Source organism: Rhinolophus sinicus, linkage group LG10, assembly GCF_036562045.2.
Source record: "Rhinolophus sinicus isolate RSC01 linkage group LG10, ASM3656204v1, whole genome shotgun sequence".
Taxonomy (NCBI): Eukaryota; Metazoa; Chordata; class Mammalia; order Chiroptera; family Rhinolophidae; genus Rhinolophus; species Rhinolophus sinicus.
The window spans coordinates 56,688,022-56,694,021 of record NC_133759.1 but is presented as its reverse complement, the minus strand read 5'-3'; positions in this window follow the sequence as shown (position 1 = coordinate 56,694,021).

Below are 6,000 nucleotides of genomic sequence, written 5' to 3'. Positions count from 1 at the left end.
CCCAGGAAGCACAGAGAGTTTCAAACAAGGTAAAGCCAAAGAGGTCCACACCAAGAAACTTCCTAATTAAAATACCAAAAGTTAAAGACAAAGAGAATCTTAAAAGCAGCGAAAGAAAAGCATTTAGTTACCTACAAGGGTACTCCCATAAGACTGTCAGCTGATTTCTCAACAGACACTTTGAAGGCCAAAGATGATTGGTAGTAAATATTTAAAGTGATGAAAAGAAATGACTTACAACCAAGATTACTCTACCCAGCAAGGCTGTCATTTAGAGTTGAAGGACAGATAAAGAGCTTCCCAGACAAGAAAAAACTAAAGGAGTTCATCACCACCAAACCAGTATTACAAGGAATGTTAGAGAGACTTCTTTAAGACAAATGTATATATACATATATATATATATATATATATATATATATATATATATATATATATATATATATATATAAATGGTAATAACTACATATCTATCAACACTTATTTTAAATATAAATGGATTAAATGCTCCAGTCAAAAGATAAGGTGGCTGAATGGATAAGAAAACAAGACCCTTACATATGCTGCCTACAAAAGACTCACTTTAGATCAAAAGACACACAGGGACTGAGCGTAAAGGGATAGGAAGAAGATATTTCATAAAAATAGAAAGAAAAAAAAAGCTGTGGCAGCAATACATATACTGACAAAATAGACTTTAAAACAAAGGCTGTAACAAGTGACAAAGTAGTACCCAGTAATCTCACTTCTGGGTATTTATCTGAAGAAACCCAAAATACTACTTTGCAGGGACATGTGCATCCATATGTTCACTGCAGCATTATTCACAATAGCCATGATATGGAGGCAAAGTGGGTGTCCATCAATGAATGGGTAAAGAAGACATAGTACATATGAGTATACAATGTGGAATATTACTCAGCCATAAAAAGAATGAAATCTTGCCATCTGCAACAACACGGATGGACCTAGAGGGTTTTGTGCTGAGTGGAGTAAGTCAGACCAAGAAAGACAAGTGCCATTTGATTTCATTTATATGTAGAATCTAAAGAACAAAACAAACCAACAAACAAAACAGACACAAACTAATAGATACAGAGAACATTTTGATGTTTGCCAGACAAGAGGGGAGTTGGGAATGGGTGACAAAAGGGAAGGGATTAAGAAGTACAAATTGGTTGTTACAAAGTAGTCATGGGGTTGTAGAGTATAGCACAAGGAACATAGTCAATAAATATAGTAATAACTATGTTTGGTGTCAGATGGGCACTCAATTGATTGGGTGATAGATGAGAGGAGGCTTGACGGACAGGTTAAAAAAGGTGAAAGCATTAAGAATTACAAACTGGTAGTTACAAAATAGTCACGGGGATGTAAAATATAGAGAATGTAGTCAATAATATAGTAATAACTATGTATAGTGTCAGGTGGGTACTAGACTAGTCAGGGAATCACTTCTTGAATTATGTGAATTTCTAACCACTGTGCTGTACACCTTAAATTAATATAAAACAATGTTGAATGTCAACTGTAATTGCAAAAGGGGGGAAAGGTGAAGAGGAATAAGAGGTCCAAATTTCCAGGTATAAAACAAATAAGTCATGGGGATGTAATGTACAACATGGGGAATACGCTCATACAGCCAATAATATTGTGATAGCGTGGTACAGTGTCAGATGGTTGCTGGACTTATCATGGGGATCACTTTTTTAGGTATATAAATGTTGACTAACTATTGTGTACACCTGAAACTAATATAATATTGTATGTTAGCTATATTTTAATAAATTAAAAAAAATAAATCCTCTATCAATATTTAAATAAATAAATACATATGACATAAAAAAAAGATCTAAAGGAATGATCATTTGTCTTATTGTGTAAGGACTGATTACTATCCTATATACATAATAAGATCCCAGGGTTTGGAAAAGCTCATGGAATAACATCATTCCAAGATGGCAGCAATCAAGTTATTATCTGGTTTTCTACTACCCTCTTAGGTGACAGGAAGCAAAACGTTTTACTTTTTCCTACGCAATTTCTGAAGTAGACACTTGGTGGCGCCAGATGGTCTATTTTTATTTACTGTAATGGAAAAGACTTCCAGAAATACTTTTTCTATATAACGCTACCTGGGAGTTCTCTCCTCTTTGCTACTTATAATTATTTTCAGTCTGAGTTTAATCCTTAAAAAATTTTTGCGGGAAGGATCTGGAAATCTTGAGAGTGTGCGAAACTGAGGAGAAAATCAATAAAGGAGGAGAAACTAAGGAGAAGGGTAGAGACTATCTGAATAGAGGATGGAAACAAATGTTATACCAGCAAAGTTTCACAAATGTCAGATTCAAAAATAAATTCAATTAATTGTAAGTTAAAGAGGTGGTTGGTCATTTCAACTGTTTCATCTCTAAAATGAAGGTAATTATTCCTTAACTGCCCAAATAGAGAAGGTAAAGACGACACAATCAGCTAGTCTAGCTTCTCACGCCAAGGTCACAGGTTCTGTTAAAAGGACCATTCAGATTGATACTATATTTTTATATCAAGATACTCTCTTCCTACATGGCAGAAGGACTCTAAGCAGAATAGATGTATCTAGCCAAGATGGCAGTTACATGTTAAAGTTTGGAGGGTCTTTATAAACCCGATGTGCACACTTACCCCCCTCATCTGAGCCACCCCATTTCTGTCTCTTGATCTACTACACCAGCCTCCAAGCTGGCCTCCCTTCTTCCTTTCTATAACCCATTCTGTATACAACTGCCTGAATACATTAAATCACAACTTTCTTCTTTAGAATCCTTCAATGGCTATCCACTACATTTAGAATAAAACCCCAACTCCTTTCTGTAGATGAAAAGGTCCTACATGACCTGGTGTCCGCCTGCCTGTGGCAGAAGCTGCTGGTTGACTATCCAATTGCATATCAATCTCCCTTCTTTCTTTTTAAACACAACTCCAATTTTGTGTGTGATCACACGAGCTCAGTTACAAACTCTCAACTCTTCAGATATTTTTGCAGTTAGGAGTAACCATATGATCCAGTTCTAGCCAATCAAATATAAGTGGAAGACTTTTGGAAATGCTATTTTTCTTTCATCATTTTAGAAAAGGACAGAGGCAGCTTCTGTGGTTTTTTTTACCCTTCACCTCTTTTCTTCCTGCTTTGAATAGGCAAGTGATACTCACAGGTAGAACAGCTATTTCATGAACACAAGGACAAAGCCTGAATACTGAATATGAAGATAAAAGGATCTTGAGGCCCTGGTAGCATGGAATGTGATACCAGCTTAGAATGTCTACCTATAGATTTTTGCTAATATAATAAAAATACATCGACATTTGGTTAAGTGATTGTCAGGTTTTGGTTTCAAGTTCCAAAAGTAATTTTATGTAGTATACTATCTCTCTGATTTTACAGTTCACATTTTTCCCCTTACTCATCCCTTGTAGATAAGCTCCATTTAACATGGAAAGATCTATTCTTTTTCTCCCGGTAAAAATCAGTCACATGTTCTATCACACTACTGCAATAGAGGACACTCATTTCTTTTACTTTTCCATCAGAATTGGTTTCTGTATCTAGCTTCTCAAATAGAGCCTTTGAGGTCAAGAACTACATCTTAATTTTAAAGTAAAGAAAATTTATCTACTCAACAAAAATGTTGAGCACCTACTACAGACAAGGCACTATGACAGGTATCGTGGGGTGCACAGAAATTAACTAATTCAGACACAAATTCTGCTCTCAAGGAACTCAACATACAGCCTAGTGGAGGAGAGTGGTTGTATGCATAAAGCACCACAATACAAAAAAGAAAAAGCGACATAGGGAGAGAAAACAAAATTCTATAGGAATATAGAGGAAGATAGAGTCCTTTCAGCTCATAGTCTCTCTTGGCAGAGCACCTATGACATGGCTATGCTTATCAGGTTCTTGGATATAAGCAAAAGAAACCAGCTCTAAATGACTTAAATTTTAACACCGATTTTTTTTTGAAAGGATATTAGCTCGTTCACAGAATTGCCAGGAAGACTAGAAAACAAGGCTGGGAAAACAGGCAGGGACAAATGGGTCCAGAGCCTCAGCCCACATCATGGCAGCAGCCTGGGGAGAACAATGTTGTGGCCACCACATATGAGATGCCACACCTGGTACCACAACCACTTCCCACGGAGGCTCAACAGGTGAAAAGCTCCAAACCATGGGAAAGCATTCAAGAGGACAAGTAATCAACAAGTCACCACCTTCTAGGTCACAATACAGACTAGCTTTACAAGAAATCTTAGCTAAACCAGTAAATGAATAAGACTTACAAACTGGAAACTGGTGTCTGAAATCACCTCGGGGTCTCTGGCAGACATTACCAGGGCTTGGTTATGGCATTGAGCAACTTGCCTTCTTGGGCCACAGAAGAGCACATTTTCTAACCATGTGGCAGTTGGGCAGGGTGATGTGACCAATACTGACCAATGGAATGGAGTGGAGAGGACCTGTGTCCCTTCCAGAGTCAAGTTGTAAACTTACCCTGTGCAATTCTGTAGTCTGTCTCTCCCTTCTGCGTGGAGTGCAGGTGTTGAGATGGTTGGGACACAAGAAGGCTGAGTCACTGCATGGAGACCAGCATCCCAAAAGAGTGCCTGATCTACAGCAGATTTTGAGTGAGCCTGAAATGTCTGAACAGTGTGTTAAACCACTGAGATGTGGGTGTTGTTATTAATGCCTAACACTAACTAGCCTAGCCAGACTATTACAGGGCTCTCACTACACAAACCCAACAAAAACTTTCTGTCACTTACTTTGAAATGTCTTTTGCTCATCAAGATAAAAATAATGTGACTTGTCTCTTTTAGGCCATCTATAGACTCCCCAGTACACCTTGAGTTAAAACTCACAGAAGTCAGGAGGCATTTTGTAAAAGATGAGAATCATTTTAAAATTTGAAATAGGCCTTTTTACTCAAACTTAAGACAGAACACCAATTCTTACCTCTCTGGACCAGCCTTTCTAAATTTTCATGATGTTATTCTATTCTTAGGTTCTGTCATTTATCATCTTCCATTTGGGCTTGATGAGTCATGAATCATCTGGAAACACTGCAGTACAATGTATCCTGCATGAGTTGACCTCTTTCATCTAGGAAGTCAAAGCCATGCTCACAGCTGTCCGTTGTGATTTTCTTTATCAGGAAGAATATTTGCTTAAAGGGTCTTCACTAAAATGGTAGAAGCTTGACACGTAACCTGCCATTAAACAAGAAATCTATATTGAGGAATCAATCTCTGTTCAATCCTTTGCAAGAAACAATTGGGTGTGGTCTCACACGGAGGCACATAAGATGTTTTTCTCCTACTGCTTTGACTGATGCTCAACTACCACCATGAGCTACCATTTATTGATCATAAGCAAAGTGCTGGGCCCTATGCTAAGCCTTTAGAGATCTTATTTAATTTAGTTATTTCTACAGCATTTTGTGGTACAAATTCTTATACTATTTTACAAGCAAGGGAACTAAGGCTCAGAAACAGTAAGCTTTCCTAAAATGACACAGCTAGACAGTGTTAATGGCAAGATCCAAACCTTGTTTTGCTGACTAACTAGCCCATGAATTTAACCATAGAACTTCATTGACTTCCAGCTGGGGAAATAGAGTCACAACGCAGGGCTGAGCTATTCCTCCCCTCCGGCCATCTGTGTAGCTCCTGGCTGCTTAGTACTTGCTTAGGGTCATAGGAGGTACCGCGCAAGAGACGCAGGTTGGTTTGTTTGTTTTTGATTTTTAGTTTGGAAGGATTCATTTTAAATAAAACAATAGTAACTCAATAGCCCTTACTTCAGGGAAGAGAAAGGCACTTTAAAGCTACTACATTAGAGTTAAGCTTCCCCTCAGTTTCAGTGTTAAATGGCTCTTGCCATTTAAAGGACTGACTTCCTGATGGTTTTTTCCCCACCAGCCAGGTTTTGGATGACAGATTACGTCTCTGCTGAGAAGATGC